Genomic DNA, 17,715 nt, shown 5'->3' on the forward strand with positions numbered 1-17,715 from the left:
GGTTAAAACAAAACCCCTTGTATATGTTTAGAGTGGCCGGAGGAGGATCTGTTTAGAGTCTTGAGTTTGGTTTAAGTTTATAGCATTTAAAGAAAGTTTTTCTTTTCACGCTGAGTTAGAACAAAAGATCTTTGCTGCGACTGAATTGGACAAAAGACGAGGGCTGGGACCCAGCGAGTGCGTTCTGTGTGAAATTGACGAGATCTTTTTTAAAAAGCTGCTAAACATGGCGACTCTTTCCCTTTAAGTGTCTCTTTTTCCTTGCTTTTTTTTTCCCCTTACCCCCCCCCCCGCCCCCCCACATCTGATCTGAGCTCGCTTTATTTCTTTTCCCAACCCCGCTGCCCCTCCTCCTGTTGGTGCTCGGGGGTGGGGGGGGTGTGAGAGAACCCAGTTAGACGCGAAATGCAACAATGGTCCGAGGAGAGAGAGAGAGAGAAAGGGGCGACCGCTGCTTCTCGCCACTTTCAAACAAACCCGGGGGCAGACCGAGCTGGGGAGGGGAGTGGTGATGGTAGTGGAGGGGGTGGGTTGCGGAATCCTAGCCCGTGCGCTCGGCTCGCGGTCGCCCGGCCTCGGCCCTTCAGCAGCGAGTTCTCGCCAGGGGCCGGGGCTCAAAGTTCGCAGGCTGCGCCCGGGGCCGGCCCCGCGGAGACGGGATGCCGGGGCGAGCATCCAGCCGGCCGCCGGGCCGGGGACCGGGAGCAGCCGCAGGAGAGGTGCCCCCGGCCCCCGCCCCCCGCCGACTCGCGGCGGGGCCCCGTCAGCTCTCCCCGGAAGGCCCGGGGTGCCGGGCGCGCCGGGCCGCCCTCCCGGGACGCGCGTGAGGCGGCGAGCGGCGCGCGGGGGGCGCGCGCGCGTGCGAAACTCGGCCGCGAAGCCCCGCTCCTGACTGGGTCCTGTGAGCGGAGCCAACATGGCGTCTCCCAGCGCGCCGCGAGCGCCGGGCTGCCAGGCGCGGCGGGGCCGGCTAATGGGAAACACATTGGGTATCCGAAAGGGGGAAAAAAAAAAGCGGGGGCGGGGGGGCTAGGGGCTAAAGGCCGCTGCTTCTGCAGGCAGAGAACCCTCGTTTTCAAACTCCCCCCGGCGAGTAAGTGCGGGCCTCGGTGGTGCCTGTAGTTAGAGCGACAGAACTGCGAGGGGACACGCTGGTGACGCGGTGGCCCCCTTCTCCGTCCGCCCCCCGCCCCTCATGACCAGGAGAGGTTATTCCAGGTCTGCCCCCTCAGCAAGAACCGAGTGAGAGAAAGTCGGCCTCCACGACCGCTGGTCTTCAATGAGTGGTGGAGGGGGAGGGGGCGAGGCCATAGGAACAAACCTCGGTCAGTCGTCGCGCTCGTTAATGTAGGGGCTGCAGCTGGGGGGGTCGTCCCGCGAGCCCCTCCGAGTTGTTGGGGTGGGGTGGGGGCGGGATGGTGGAGTGTGGGGACCGGCCGGCCATTCCCCCCGCAGGACGTGGGCACAGCTAACTGGCTGCTTCCGTGGCAAACTTGGAGGAAAGGGGGCTTTCCGGGTGGAGGGCTGCCTGGGGGCGCTCAGGGGTCGAGGGCGGGCTCCGGGCGCGGGGGCGGGGGTCTCAGGCCCTAGAAGCGCACGAGCCGGCGTGGACGGCGCCCCTGACAGGAGCGCTTCTGCAGTAGCGGGGGATGATCTCTTTTATCGAACAGGTTTGAGAGCAGGGGAGGTCGGCCGTGGGACAGATCCGGCCGCCCATAGAGGGTCTCCTGAGGGCCTCTTAAGAGACTGGCTTGGGCCCGGGCTGAGCTCTCCGCCGACGGGGGAAATCGCCCTGAACGTCCCACTGCAGCTCCAGCCCAGGCCTGGAGACCCTTACCCTCAGCCTCCTGGGAGGGAAGTGAGGTTACTCTCTGAATTCCGGGCCTCGTCAAGATTTATTGAAGTTAGGTTTAAAAAACGTGCTTCAGATGATTTTTTCCCATTTTCTCAGATTTCAAAGGCTCCCTGCAGTGCGGCTGCCTAATTAATGGTGAAATTCAACTAAATCTAATTATGCAGTAATTTTAAAGCAGTTAGTGCTGGGCGTTGGTTTGTAATAGGACCCCAGTTTTTTAAAGTTTGCTTACTGTGTTGGTTTAGGAGAAAGCTATCTGTTGTATGGCAAAGAAAGAGGGGGAAATAGTTTTCCTGCGTGAAGGCCTGAGACCGCCCCCCACCCGCTCCATTTCCATCCCCACTTCTATCTATCTCCCTGCCCTTCTCGCTCGCTCTTTTTCCTTCTGCCAAGCTCAAGCTGAAAGGCTGAGTGAGGTGCTAACCCAACCAGGAGACCCGGTTTCATAGCCAAAGGGGAAAGGCCGAATTTTTCACAAGGAGACACAAAGGGACTTGGTATCTGCCCTCCTGGACGCATCTGTAAATGCCCGAAAACAGGGAAGGGACTCTCATCTCCTCTAATAGAGAACAGATTTCCTCTCTTTAACATCCATTGTCATTAAGGGGAAAAGCTGGCTCTTGGAGTTATAAATCTTATCGTCCTTCTGATAACAGACTTGTAATAAGTTAGCGTCTTATTCAAAGTGAACTGTAAAACTGCCTCATTTAATATGGCATCTGTGTCATTAAAACTTTTTCATTTTTCCCCCCTTTGCGTCTTGCAGGCCTGGCATTCAGGCAAGCCCCGAGGTGCCTAGTGGGCCTCTGGGGTTGGACCGAGAGGGAGAGAGGTGTGAGAGATGGGCTGCCTGGTTTAGCCTCTGGATCTCAGTCTGGGGGTGAGAGACCCCTGAGGCAGAGAGGACGTGGGTGGGGGGGTTGCTGTGTCCCCCTTTCCCATTCCCCTGAGCGGCCCCCTCGAAATGACGTTCCTTGAAAGAAACATGCTTGTGATTAGCTAAGCAAACACATCTGCTTTCGGAGTTGGGCCTTCGTTAATTAGCTGAACAAAGGGCCGTTTTGCTTTTTACCTTTTGCTGGGGGAGAGTGTGTTATTTCAGGAGTGTCGCGGGCCCTCCTCTTTTCAATTGCAGCCACGACGTTAATTTTATTGGGATTACTGATGGGAAATGAGGTGGCGCAGGCTTCCGAGAGGAAAAGCTTGATCATTACCCCCTCTGGAACTATATTTTTCCACCCTACCTCCTGCTTGCGAGGAGGGGGTGGGGGCCGAACTGCGCAGCAAGTTCGGAGCAATTGGAATCAGGCTCGCCGTCCGCTGATATCGGGTGACAGAGCGTGTGTGGAAGCTGAACTCTGTAATTTGCGCTTCTGTTTCTTTATTAGGCCTGGACAGCGAACTAATGAGCTTTGGCCCAGCACAGTGTCACTTGTATTTATTTTCTTATGGTAACTTTGAGGTAGCGGAAGTGTTCCTCACCAAGAGCCGGGAGGGCCAGCAGCCCCGACCGAGGCTGCCCTCGGCCGGGGCTGGTGGCCGCGTCCCCGGGGAGCGAGGAGGCGCGCAGAACTGACGGAGCCGGGGACTGGGCCTTTAGGTGAGGCCCTGGGGCGCTCAGGAAGGGTTAGGCCCTTTGGAGGCCCAGGCATTCCCGCAGGCCCAGCTCCCTGAGATCGAGGTCGAGGGCCAGGTCGAGGGCCGTGAGGCTAGCCTGGGGCAGGTCCCCAGGCGGGATGATGGTCAGAGGTGCAAAGGTGGCGTGGCTCCCTCCTGGCGCCGGACGGAGGAGGGCTCCACAGGCCGAGCAGGTCGGGCCAGGGACACCTTGGAGCGAGCGGGGCTCTCCCGCCCCGTGGCTAAGGCGCCGGTCTGCTTTGTGTCGAGGGAGGCCTGGTTCAGCTCTCTGGCTAACTGGTGGGGGGGTGGGTGGGGCGGAGGGGACGCTTTAAAGGCGCTCTCGGAATCCTCAAGTGCCGGGGCTTCCCTGCCGCCTCTCCCTGGCTTGCTCCAAGGAGTGTCAGTTGGAGAGGCCTAGGATGGATACAGTCAAGGAGGAGTTGGGGGCTGGGGACCGCAGAGGGTCAGCGGAGGCAGTGCGAGCATCCCTTGCGCTGCGACTGAGACCACAAGCCCCCCCAGGCGGAGCGGGGTCGGGGTGCGGAACGAACGGGAGCCCAGGGAATTGCGAGGCGAACGGGGGCTTCTCCGCCCCGCAGCCGGAGGCTTCCCGCGGCTCCTGCCTCACTCCCCGCCAGGCAGCCCCGGCTAATAAGGCCCAGGCGCTGTGTCCCCGCCCGCCCCATCTCCCCTCGCCCCATCCCTCTGCTTTTTCTCCCCGCTCCCCACCTCTTCCTTCCTTCCTGCAAATGGGTGTTAACGTGGGTCTTTATGTTCTGTCTATAACTAGGATGTAATCACGCGCCCCATGCCTCTCTCTAAAAGCATTTAATAAATGTCTATTAAAGCGCTACAAATGTAAGATGAATTTAGTGGCGCGGCTGCCTCCCTGAATCTGAACGGTAATGATGGATTTATCAACGGGGATTCGCCTTCAACTCAGCAAGGGAGGTTTACTCAGCAAATACGTCTGCGAGCACCCACCCAAATACAATCATTTGACCCCCTGCGGGCATTAGCCACCTCACCTCTTCCGCCGCCTGCTTGGGGCGGGGAGGGGTGGGGGGCGGTTAGGGTCGCCCGGGGCCAGCGCCACCCGGAGGACCAGAGGGGCACCGCCCCTCTCCTGGCCTTTTGCCTCTCCTCTGGGCCTTCGGGTCTCCGTCTCACCTTTTGGACGAGTGGGGGACCCGGCTTGCAGGTTTGGGCATGGGGAGTGGGTGATGGCAGTGGGTGAGCACGCGATGAAGTGTGGGCTGTCTTGGTTTTGCCAGGTGACATCAGTGAGCGGCCTTTCGCTCCTCTCAGTTTTGAAGAGAGAGCAATTGTTCCTGCGATTAGGCTCTCGAGTACCCAGCTTTCAAGCACATCTTAGGTCCTCGGATCCTCGCTGGGCCCTGGGCACCATTCTAGGAGAGGCGGCTTCAGGACAGAGGCCTGGGCTGCCAGGCCCTCAGAGGGCCCCGGTGTGCCCAGAGTGGGTGCCCGGCGGGCCTGCCGTCCCCAGGCTCCCCAGACCAGCCAAGCCAAAGCAGAGGCGGCTATTTTCCGAGTTTAGGATGGAGCCCCTAAGGCAGAGGGCAAAACTTCAGAGTGTCTTCCCCTGAACAGATCTAGCTTCTCTCCCACCTGCCCTAGCAGAGCCCACCCGGCCATTTTAAAGTTTCTGTGGCTGTGGGTTTTATAGAATTTGGTTTGGACTGTGATCATTAACGCGCACAAACCCCCACGGACCACCACCTCTTTCTTTTTGTCTTTTTATCTTTCTTCTGGAGAGGGGAGGAAAAGTGCTGGCCTGTTCCATCAAGCCCAGTTCGCATTTGCTCTGGCCTCTGATTTCTCTTTCTTCTTTGGAAATTTCATTGAGATGTCTCTGTACTTCGCTTGTCAGTTATCTTTGTTCCTTTTAAATAAAGGGCTTTTAAATGGACTTATTGCTCCCAGCGTGGGTTCCTCTCTCTAAATGTTAGAAAATTGTGCCATCTACCCGCTATGCTGAGTACTGTCACACTCGGAGACCTCGGGGACCTCCGGGCCGGCTTCAATGCCGCCGTGTCAGGGGCCGCGGGCGGCTGGAGGAGGGGGCGGCTCACGTGGATTTTTGCAGATTTCCGCCAGCAGTCGGCCCGCGTGGCCACGCCAGGGCCCGGCCCGCCCCGCGCGCCGCCGACGGCTTCATGGCGGCCGCGAACCCGGGACTGCGGCCGATCCCGGAGCACATCGCAGGCGTGGCCGGGGCTCTCCCCTTCTCCCTTCCCTCCTCGGAGATGCCTCGGGCCGGGAAGGGGGGCGCCGGTGCTGCCTGTGGACCCGAGCAGCCGCCGGGGGTGGGGGTGGGGGGGGGTCGGGGATGACCGCGGACAATGCGGGGAGGCCGCCGGGGAGGGGCCGCGGGGGGACTTGGCCACGCCGCTTTGGAGTGCTCCTGCCCGCCACCGGCCCCCCTCTCTGCCTCGGGGAAGCCCGGCCCAGGCCTGCGGAGAGCCACGGCCGCCGACCGGCTTCCCCGCCTCGGTGAGCGAGAGGGGAGCTCGGGCCAGGCAGTTCGCTGGCAACTTTCAGCTCCGTTTTCCCCGGTAGAGATCCTTCTGTAGTCTTCTGGAAGGCCACTCACTACTTGCTTTGCTTCAGGGGAGTGTGGTTTAGCTGAACCGAGTTCGAACAAATCAGATCTCTGACGTGGGGTCTCCTCACCCCGACCCCTCCTCTGCAAAAACCACAGGTTCTTTTTGAATGAGTTAAAATGGATTAACAGTTTAGATTTTATTATGTGGCTACCCCTCTCAGATGCCTCCCCCCCCCCTTTTTTTTAGCCTATTAAAAGTATTAGCTAAGATTTCCAAGTGTCAGTCGGGTATTTATGCTACTGGAGGTGGGGGGGAATCTCCGATACGGTTTATGACTTTTATTACATGTTTCACACTGTTCGAGAAATGGAGTTTTAAACAACATACAATTAAATCTATATTGCTGTTTGGAGAAGGGCCAAGGAACTCGACAATCAATTAGTTTAGATATTTTGATACTTGTTGCTAAAATCAAAGTGTAAAACTACCACCCCAAGGTAGAGCTGCTTCTCCATTTTTCTTAAGGTCATGGAGCTACCACATAGGAAATGGCAGTTGCTTTTTTCCATCCCAGGCTGTTTTTCCTGATTACTCTGCACAGATTGGTCTTTTTTAAAAATTCAGACTCTTTTCTGTGTTTTTTCCTCCCGTTTCTCTCTCTTACTGCCATCTCACATCTGCCTTTATCAGTCAGGTTTAATTTTTTAAAAACACATTTACTTTTAATTTGTATTATTTGAAAATGAATTGTCTGCTCACCCTTTCTCTTTATCCCTCTCTCCTTGCCTTGACACTAAGAAGGGAAGCCGGCTTGTTTAATAACCACAGTAATACAGTGGTTTCCAGACAAAGACAAAATTCTATTCTTTATAACTACAACATGATGAGAATAGGGGACTCATCCTTTCTCTCTCTCTCTCTTACTCCCTCTCTCTCACTCACACTTCTGTCTCTTTCAATAAGCAGTTTAGGAAACAATCTGCATTGAACAGAAACTGCTTCCTTCTTGAAAATGACTCCTTTTCCACCTCCCTGGCTCTCTCTGGGCCAATCCCCTTGACTGCCTGGTGGCAGTCTGCCTGTCCTTGGTCCTGGCAGGGGTTGGGGGTGCCTATGGAGACCTGGAGCATCATGAGAAAGTAGGAGGTCCAGTTCACCTGTACCAGGCAGCTGAGGCAGGGCTGCTGGCAAGTTCCAGAGAGGAGCTTGCTAATTTATTAGATAGTTCTTACTTCCCCTTAGCATCTTCTCTTTGCAGACACCCCAGGTTCTGGAAAGGAGGGGGGTGTCTGAGGTTTTGCGTCTGTCCACCCAGCCCAGCCCACCTCCGCCCACTTCCTCTTCTGCTTTCTAGGCTGGGCAGCTCTTGGCCAGCTTCATGACTGAGTTGAAACCCCTGTGGCTCCTGGGATTGCGCAGGCCAGTCCGTGAACGGCCATTTCCACTGGGATGTGGCATCCAGAACCTCCCCGCTTCTCCAAAAGAAAGGCTCTGAACCCAGGGAAGGGATGGGATGGGATGTCATTAGCCTCCCTCCAGAAGCCTTCCTCTTCCTCCCGGGGCGGAGAGGGACCTTTGCCTGGACTCAGCAATGTGGCCTGGCTGCGCCTGGGCCTCTGCTTCCACCCTGCCTTGTGCCCACCCCCATGCCGCGGCCCTAATTGTGAGGAAGGTCTGGGAAGCATTTTCTCTGTGCTAATTTTATATTTCCCCTTTCCCCCTCACAACATTAAACATAATTTTGCGCTGTCAGTGTCACTAAGATTGCGGTTTGTTGACGTCTCTACTTGGAAACACGACCCCTCCGCCTCCAATGGGGAGTCCTCCCTGCGTAGCCTCTGGGAGGCCGCTTCTCCACCGAGGCTTTCAGGGTTTCTGGAACACCCTAAGAGAGAGAGAGAGACTGCAATAAAGGCCATAAGGGTCCCTACCAGAACCCCACAATCATTTCAAATCCCCTCTCCCTGTGACAGCAGGAGCCAATGTGTTTTTGATGTGCGTTTGGTTGTTGGCTTGTTTGTTTAATAAAATCCCTGTGTGTGTGTGTGTGTGTGTTTTACTGTCTCAGTGTCTGTGACGTGTAACCACAGCCACTCCACTTTAAAAATTTCCCTTTGAATTTCTTTTCTGTTGGTCTGTTTTAGTCTGTCCTCTGCAACTTCTTTCTGTTCTCCATCCCTGCCCCCTCCCCCCCCAATATATTTCCTTGGTCTTAGCAGTAATCCTCTGGCCCACCGGCCACGTTCCTGGAGATAAAAATCCATTTATCCCTTGTGTTGCTTCACCGAGGCCCAGTTATCCGGGGTTTCTGGCGACAGAAGGGAGCAAGAGAAAGGAAGACACTTCTTACTTTGCAGGCCCTGCTCCTTTCTTTCATGTGCCAGCCTGGAGGGGCTTGGGACTTAGCAGATGCACCTAGGGTCTGCAGGTTTGCTCTTCATGCCTGGCCGTGGTTCTGGTGGCTTCTCCTCTGTTTTCCTTTTCTAGCTGCTAGCTACTCTGCCCTCTCCACAACAGTGTTTCCGCGCCTGTGTGCACCAAGGCTGGTGGGTTTCAGGGCGATTATCTCATTGCGCTGGTGCAGAGCGAAGCGGCTTGCAGCCCCTGGGTCAGGCATTCAGCAGAGGGCCCATGTCACAGACCCAACCCAAAGGTTAATTTTCCCTCATTAGCATGTCCATAGTTTGCTTCTAGCCCAGGAGCTCGGGCCCTCCGTATGTCACCTCCCGGCTCCCTTCTAAAAGTCTTTGGCACCTTCGCTGTCTCTTCTGGACCTCTCTTCACAACCTCACGTTCTGCCAGGTTCCTACTGGGTTCCTGGACTTTAATCTCTGAAAACCCATCTCATGCATTTTCAGACAGTTTGCCTATTTTCATCCTAGAGCCCCTAGCTTCCACCCGCCCCTCTCTTTGCCCCCCCCTTTCCTCTATGCACCTCATTTACAAACGGATTCTGCTTTATTTGAATTAGTTCACTTTTCCTCTTTTACTTTCTCCCCCTCCCCTTATCCTTTCATTCAGGGCTAGTAAAAGGAAAAGATACAAAATGGCAAAGTTCAGCTGCATGTGCGTGGGGGGAGCCAACCATCCCAGCCACCTAGAAAGAAGCTGAAGGTTTGTAATGACAGAAGAAACAACAAAGAAAAGAGAATTGCATTTGCGGCTTAAGTGGGCAAGTGTGTTTGTGTGTCTATATCTGTGTGTATTTTTCAGATTTCTTTGAACTGCTTTTGTGCTGACTCGACAGAGACATTTGCCGAAGCTAGTCAGGGTATAGGAACTTTGAGTTAACCTCTTATATCAAATGAATCTTTTCATTTAGAGACCAATAAATCTCAATCTCTAGCTACCTTGTGTAGACCCAGCCTGAGCTCAATGAGACAAGACTGGGGCTTATAATAAAGACCAGATAAAGTTTGCCAAAGTTTGTTTTTTTTTTTCTCCCCCCTCTCCATTTTTTTTTTTTTTTTTAAAACCAGCCTGAAAAATTCCCCCATCTAACAAATAAAACTTCAGGGAAGTAGCAGCTTTTCCTCAGCAGAAGGTTGGGGATTTCTTTACCTTCTCGCAGCAAGCCTGTTGACTGAAGTGGTTTTCCAAGCTCAGACACTGAAATGATTTATAGTTTTTCAACAAGTCATTATTTTGGTGTGCTGTTTAGGTGGGGTTGAGACAATCTAATAATCAACCTAAGATGGGGGGAGGGGATTGCCAGTGACCAAGAGGAGAGTTAACATCAGAAACATGAAAGCCAGTCAGGTCTCCAGGGATAGAATTTGGGAAAGAGCCTGCACACGTCTGCTCCTGGGCTATAAAGAAATACATTGTTAACAACAACAAAACAGACAATGCCCTGAGCTCTGCCTTGATTCAGAGCTGAGCTACTTTCAAGATTTTTTAGCAGCACTGTTCATTTTGATGGGGTTTCTGGGCCATTTGAAATTCAACCTTTAGCCAGCCTGCTCATGGGGTATGGTTACAGAATTCATTTTCTGATTTACTATCCCTCCTCCTGTATTTTCTTTATTTCCTGATGGCCTCCCATGGGGCTAATCTTTTTTTTCCTTTTCTTTTATATTTTCCAGTTTTGTTCTCCCCACAAACGACTCAGTGTTTTTCCTGTTTCTAGTGATCACTCATTTGCTTCCTTTTTCTCTTTCCTTCCTTAAGAGACTGAGGAAAATAAAGAGCATGGGAGGGGGATTTCCAAATCATTCCTAAGTGTTATTAATTACTGTTACAAGGCAGGCGATTCTTAACTAATAACAAAGTTGTAAATTACCCCTGACTTTCAAATATTTCTCATTTGTCAGCTCTGATTGATTTGATTAATATTCTGTCCTTTGGAATAATTTTAGCCACACTTAAAATCAGCTCTACTCAAGAAGCAGGGAGCAAATCATCACACTCACAGGACCTCGCCCCTCTGCTTTTACTTTTTAAGTGAAGTTTTGGTTTCCGTCCTGAGGTCCATGATTCTGACTGGAGAGCAATGATGGAAAAGCTCATAGGCAGTTAAACCTGCGTATGTCCAGTGATTTATGTGTAATTTTGAAAACATTGTTGAGGAAATTAATTTTATTGAGACAACCAAACAGCTTCATTTCCTAGTTCTCCTAAACGTTTTACCCCTCCAGATTCAGGCTGAAGGAATGGATTTCTATAGGATTCCTAAACACAGGACATTCACCCAAGCCAAGCCCAATTTCTCCTTATTTTCCTCTACATCTTTTCTCAGAAAGACCTGGTCTACCCCCAGTCTACCCAATCAGAGATGGGGATTGCTGCTGGGGGGAAAAGGTATATGCTGAGCGTTGGGGGTCGAAAAGGTCAAAAGGGCTGCCCAGAAGAGAGCACCCTGAAAACCCCATCCTTTGGGAAGGGGGTTTGTATTTTCCAAAAGTCCTTTTCCCTTCCATCATCATATTCAGAATGCAATTTTTGAAGCTATCAATACCCGCTGCCTCCAATACCTCCGGAGTTTTCATCTTAATTATATTATTAAGTGAAGTACTGTGCTGTCAGGGAATTGAACATGATTTATGACGTCTGCCTATTAAAGGATCGATTGTGAATATCGCTACTATCATCTATCAATATTCTTAGGCCGGGGGTATTTCTCGCTCCACGGTTGTTACTTGTAATACCAAAATGATAGACTGCAGGATAAGACTATTTCTTCTTCTCAGGACTAGCTTTCCAGGTGCAGCGGTGAGTCAGCGTGGAGAGATCGGAAGCTCAGCGCGCCCCACCACGTCTCGCACCCAGAGAGGGTTTAAAGTTTGTTTTGTTTTGTTTTGTTTTCTTAATGTGAATTTTCCCTCGAGTCTAGTAGAAGAAGCTAGAGTCATTTTTTAGAGAAAGAAGTAACCTCTGCTGGTCGATATCAGGAGCCGGTGTTTCCCTGCTGCCAGGTGATTCGCAATGAGACCAGAAGCCAAAAGAGAGAAAAAAAAAAAAAGAGCGAAGGGGAGGGCCCTTTTATAGGAGGGTGGCTGGGTGGGGGCAATCGGGGCGGGCGGGGGCAGACTGGGTATTTGGGGAGCAGGTACCCGGGTCGTGCCGATGCCCTGGGCCTCGGAGGTGTTCCGTTTCTGGGATCAGTCGGGGCTCTCTACCCCGACCACCCCGACCACCCCGACCACCTGCTCCGCCTAGGTGGAGGCGGGTGCGAAACGTGCTCCAGCCGAGCCTGCACGCGGAGGCCTTTTGTTTGCAGACAGAGCGCAGCGTCTGTTTTCTTCTACCCTTGCGGGGCACGGCACGGGGTCACCGGCGAGTCTCAGCCCCTGGTTTGGTGGGGTGGGAAGGGGAGGCCGTGCAGGGGGAAGCCAGAGCCCTCTTCCCCGGAGCCGCCTGGGAACGGAGGCCGGGGCGCCCCGGCGGGGTGGGGCGTGGAGAGCGGCCGGGCCTGCGCCCCGCTCCGGCCCCGGGGCGCGCCTGGGGCCGCGAAGAAGGCGGAGGCCTCGGAGCCGGTGCAGCGCCCGCGGCCCCGCGGGGGAGGCGCACCTCGCTCGGAGCGCCGCCGCGCCCGGGGCCTGGGCGGCGGGAGGAGGCCTCGGGCCTGGTTGCGGGCCTAGTCTCGGCGCGCCCCGCGCTCGCCCCGGCCCTCGCGAGGTCTTCGCCCTCCTCACGGCCCAGTCGCCTTGCCTCCTGAATTCCAGCAGGAAAAAGTGGGCACATCAGTGGAACTCCTAGCCCTCCTCTCCGGCCGGAGGTTGGGGGCCCCGCACAGTGCGTGGCCGCGCGGGGCCGGTCGGATGTGGAGGACCACAGGCAGGGCGGGAGGCCGGCTGGGCCCGGGTCCTCGCTGCCCCGCGCGACCCCTCCTCTCCGGCAGAAGACGCCTTGCGAGGCAGGAACCTCTTATCCGCCGCCACGGGCTCCCACCTCTCTGGCTACTTATCTGCTCCCCCCTCCAGGCCCCCCTGGTCTGCGGCCTACCCCTTACCACTGCTGGGTGTTCCAGGGGAAGGACACAGTGTCTGGTACACAGTAAGCACTCAGTAAATGTTAGCTGTGGCTCTTAGCATTATCAGGCACTTCCGGTTCCTCCGTGAGCATCACCTCTCTCATACACGTTTATTCTGAATCAACCACAGCACAGCCGCGGTCCCCCAGCCCCCAACTCGTACCTAGATGCCCAACAGCTGCTTCTGGCCCCTCTGAGCCCAGAGCCACAGCCCTCCACCCCTAACACACGGGAAGAACACCCGGGGACCTCCCCCCTTCCTCCCTCTCGGAGTGTGTTTGTCCAGGTCTGAACCACCGTGAACCCAAGACACTGAGGCCCGAACCAAGTGTTACCCGGTTTCTTCTGAGCTCTGCCCGGGTCAGCGCCAGGAGATGGGAACTTCTATTAAATAAAAACTTGCTGGGGAAGGTGGGCGGGGGGTGCGATTTTTAAAGCAAACAAGAAAAAATGACGACCTTCAGTGTGGGGTTTGGGGGGGGAGCAGGGGCAGGCCGAGACAGGAGGAGCAATAATAGCTGAGTCAGAAGCAGCGGAAGGACACCCTTTTCTTCCAGAAACACATTCTTGGGTAAGCCTTTCATCGGCCTGGGCTGAGTACCTGGGCTGAGCTGTCGGAGACCTGCCACTAAATATACATAAGACACCTTCAGGCCGGATTTCATCTTACGACCTCAATTAAATATCACCCCGCCTTCCTGATTCTTATTATCAATAATACCTCTAATATTCTTGTTATTATTTTGCAAACGACGTTTCGGCGGCGGATGTCCCCTGGAACTGCAGCGGGAGCCACGCCCAGGAGGGCGCTCACCTGCTGCGCAGGGCCCGGGACTTTGCCCCATCCGCGTCCCTTGCCTCTTCCCCACTCCCCCTAGGCTGATGGATATCCTTGGATGTGGAGCCCTTTAAAAATGACAAATGCCTTGTCAATACAGACCATCCCTCCCCTCCTGCTTTCTAATCTTTTTTTTTTTTTTTTTTTCCGGAGCAAGGATGGACCCAGACTCAAGCCCAGCGGCGCGGATTACACGGCCTGCGTTGTACCGTAATCGCCAAAACCTTGGCCTAATTTACAGCTAATAGATCTCAAGCAAGGGAGTCGGGAAGAAATCAGTGGCCTAAGGAGTTAGATTGGGGCTTTGGAGGGATCGGAAATTAGGGACTGGAAAGAGGATGTGATTCACTTTATTCACCGCTCCCCCCAACACACGCAACACACACACACACACACACACACACACACACACACACACACACACACAACCAGGCGCCTCCCGGCTCCGCCTTCGCGAATGCGGCCCTTGGTTCTCCGCGGCCTGTGTCCCTGTCGCTCGCTTCCCTCCATCGGGACCACACTGAGCGTCAGGGGCGCCTGCGATGCGCTCAGACCCCTCGCCCTCCTCCCGGCTTCTCCCAGCACCCGGGAGGAGGCGCTGGCGCCCGGGTCGGCCTCTGGTCCCTCCCCGTCGGCGTCCCGGGAGCCCCCATTCACAAAGCCGCGCTTGGAGGAGGCGACACACACACACACACACACACACACCCGCGAAGAGGGGAGCTTGATCTTGTCACACACACACACACACACACACACACACACACACACACACACACACCCCGAAGAGGGGAGCTTGATCTTGTCTCATTGGTGTCTCGGGCCTGAAAGGAAAATCTTTTGGGTAAACAGCCAAGCTTCCAGGCTTAGCGCCCGGCTCCCGCCCCCGCTCCCGCCCCCCGCCCCTCCGCCTCCCCCACTCCCCTTCCACCCCGCCCGCCACCCACACTCCGCTCCGCAGCCGGGCCCCGAGCGAGCTCCGCGCCGCCGGCCGGGAGTCCGGGGCTCACGAGTTCAAAGGGCCGCGGCCCCGAGGGAGATGCCCTCCTCGCTGTGCCCCGGGGGGCAGAAGCGGACCGCAGGGCGGTGGGACCGGTCCGGGCCACGGTAGGAACCTCGAAACCTCCCGCTTCCCTAAGTAGAGCGGGTCTCGGGGGAGGGCGCCGGGGAGTTCCGAGCCCGGAGAGACTGTTTGGCCAAGACCGAGCAGAGACTGAGCCCCGGGCCCGGACGGGCCGTCCCGGGCAAATGTGCAAGTGTGTGCACGACCGCGGGCGAGGGCGGTGAGCCTCCGCAGGCCCCGTAGCGGTCCACACACTGCGGGTTGATTACCGGGTCCCCACCTCCCTCCAAGCGGGGCGGCTCCTGGAAAAGCCTTTAATCTGATATTAAGGGTTTTCCGAAGTTTGATTCTTTCCAGAGGAGAGTTCTTCACTTAACTGACTGTAAACATAATTAATAGTTATTTAACATGCAAAAAAAAAAAAAACTTTATGGTGTTTAAAAGGATATTGCTCTCTCTAGTTCACACTCTTAAAATCTCGAAATCCGAAATTATCCTGATGAGATTATTAGACCTGATTATATGGTGACACTCCCTCCCCTTTCCTCTATAGAAATTCCTCTCTCTCCTGCCTTCCTCTCTTTCTCTCTCTTTCTCCTTCTCCAGTCTCAATCTCTCTCTAATCCAGGAGTCATTAGCAACACCCTCTGGCTACATGTTTTGCATCAGTGAAACACCGTGACATAGTTGTAATACAAACTCTGCCGCCTTGCACTGCATCTTGCGGTAGGAAGTGTAATAGCAATAAAAATCATTTTTCATCTCCAGGCATTATTCGACGGGGGTGGGGGGCGGGGGTGGGGGACGGAAAATCTGAATGTGAGAAGCTGAGGGGGAGGAGAGAGAAATGAAGAGAGGGAAGATAAGGAGGGAAGGAGAAAGAAGAAAAAGCTTTCCAATTTAGAAACTTCTCAGAATTAGAGGCACATAGATTCAAGCCTATCATTTTCTCTTTCTTCTCTGTTTTCATCCTTGTCCCTCGGTGGGCCCCTGAACCCTGATAGGAATTATCTCCTAGTTCCCAGGGTCTCTCAGCTACTCCCCTCTACCCCCAACATAGCATCCCTTCTGGTGAGGAAGCCCCAGAACTCCCAGGGGTTGGGCCACCCTTTCTCAGCTGGCTGGGGTGAGGAATTCTCATTCAAGTCCTGCTAGGAAATTGGGGCCTCTTTTCCATTGGGTCTCTCAGGAATCTTTCCTGGCTTGATAGAGAAGGAACAACCACCCAGGAAGCCAACGTGGCTATTTTCCTGATGCAGCCCTATAATTTTCGAGCAAGGGCCCTCAGAGAGCCCCCTAATCTTCACTGAGGAGTGCTGGTTATAGGGAGAAGGAGCATTCCCTCCTTGCCTGCCAGCCCTTAGAGAACTCACCCTGCCAACTCAGGGAGGGCAGAGTTTCCGGGAAAGGCTCTCCATGTTGCCTTTGCTCAGGCAGGGAAATGCCAGGGCTCACCCACCACCACAAGCAGTCTCCCCCAACCCTGTAGTCCCCAGTCCAACCATCATTCTATGTGGGAGCCACCGAGTTCCTTTAAACAAAAGCAAACTTGCAGTCAGAACTAAATTAGAGAAAGGTTCTGTACCTGCCTCAAAACAAAGAAACCACACAAATCTTCACAGGACCCTAAAGTAGATACGCTCTCCTTTTAACAGGAAAAAAAAATCTTATTTTGTGAAATATCTTACTAATCACCCCTAAAGTAGATACTCTCTACTTTTAACAGGAAAAAATCTTGTTTTGTGAAATATTTTATTAATCACCCTGTGTCTGGGGCAGTGCGCTTTGAAACAACAAATTGAACAAATACACATATAAGTGAGTTAAATTTTCTGTGTATTTTTAGTCGTTTGAGCTTAAGAGTAGGACAAAACAGTTAAGTTACCAACCGGATAAAATAAGGTCAAACTTGCACCTTGAAGAGAATTGCTGTGTGATTTGTGCTTCTTGCCTTTCCTGTTTTCACTGGCCTACAGGTGTACAAGTTAGGAGCGGCATTTTGTGATTATTTTGTCAGCAGAGCTGAAGGTTGGGAGGGGGACAAGGTCCCAGTAGGCTGGCGACAGGCATGGCACAGCCCCTCTTTATGTTCATCTGATGAGAATGAGTGGATATGGGTGGAAATCGTAATTGGGAAGGTCTGACTTCATAAGCACCCGCCTCCTGGGAGATATTCGCAGCCGCCACAGCTGAGTGGCCCTGGAACACACGACGGCCCAAATCCGTGGCCTCCAAGAAGACACCGCTCATTTATGTTTCCTATGAAAGCAGCATCACCACTTAGATTCGGTGATGCTGTAGCTGTATATTTGCTCCTCTTTCTCCTATGATTTGCCCTTTCGCCCAGTGCAGACATTGCGGGGTATATTGGTCACAGATCGGTGGGAAGAAGGCCTGTGCGTTTCGACTTGTCTTCAAGTTTAGATGATGCAAGGAAAACTCGTTGACTGTCCAGTGAGGCGGGAGGCTGCGCGGGGCGGCCGAGAAGTTCCCGTTTCCGCAGCGAGGTGGCGCTCCAGGGCGCGGCAGAGCGCCCGGCCGTCCGCGCCGAGCGCCGCGGCCTCGCTCCCGCAGAGACCGCGGCCTGCGAGCGTCACTCCCGCCGCCTCCCTTTCGCCTAGGCGCCAAAAGGCGGGGAGCGATCAGACCCGCTCGGCCTGCGGGTTCTCGGGGTGAGCGGACGCCCACGGCAGCGACCGCGAAGCTGGCGGGGTCGGGGAGCGCGGCGGGGCCCCGCCGGGGCGCGTTTAGAGCGCCGTGGTCCCGAGGGCTGCGAAGTTCGTATTCGCAGCGGGACCCGGGCGGGGCCGGCGCGGCGGCGCAGGGTTCGCTGGCCCGGTGAGCGCGCGCGGGGTCAGCCCCGGCCCGGACACTGCGGAGGGTTAGGCAGCTCTTCCCCGGGCTCGGGAGCCTTCCTTCTTTTCTTTTTCTTCTTCTTAATTTACACACATACATATATTTTAAGAAAAAAAAAAATACAGGAAAGAAAATCTAATGCACTCCTTATTGGTTTGTCCCCAAACTAGGCAGTTTTCCAGTTTGATAGGTTTTTCTTTTTCCTTTCTTTTCCTTTTCTCTCTCTCTTTAAAAAAAAAAAACTTTCCCCCTCTGTGGTGTTTCCCCCTCCTTTCTGTGTTCCCTTCTTTTCCCCCCCAACCTATTAATACTTGTGAGAGCTGGTTCCTTGTGAATTGGTGGGTGAGAGAGAGATTAATACTAGCTCCAGAAGACCCAGCATTGGGCAAATGACAGCAAACTGGAAGAAGAAACTATTTCAAATTATTTAACTATTTCCATCCACAC

General features: G+C 54.4%; 1 long non-coding RNA gene across 12 annotated transcripts in view; it reads left to right on the top strand.

The window, feature by feature from the left end:
• Positions 1-14,096: 14,096 nt before the first annotated feature.
• The window catches only part of LOC102406087, a 37,134-nt gene continuing 33,515 nt past the window's right edge, over positions 14,097-17,715 (top strand). For 5 of the 12 annotated variants that reach the window (XR_006546759.2, XR_006546761.2, XR_326320.4 and 2 more), the window contains exon 1: positions 14,271-14,456. This is a non-coding gene — a long non-coding RNA (uncharacterized LOC102406087). Of the gene's footprint in view, positions 14,457-17,715 lie in introns of all 12 variants that reach the window. The other 7 variants (XR_006640324.1, XR_006546763.2, XR_006546758.2 and 4 more) reach the window with 4 other exon arrangements.

This window comes from Bubalus bubalis, chromosome 20 (assembly GCF_019923935.1).
Source record: "Bubalus bubalis isolate 160015118507 breed Murrah chromosome 20, NDDB_SH_1, whole genome shotgun sequence".
Taxonomy (NCBI): Eukaryota; Metazoa; Chordata; class Mammalia; order Artiodactyla; family Bovidae; genus Bubalus; species Bubalus bubalis.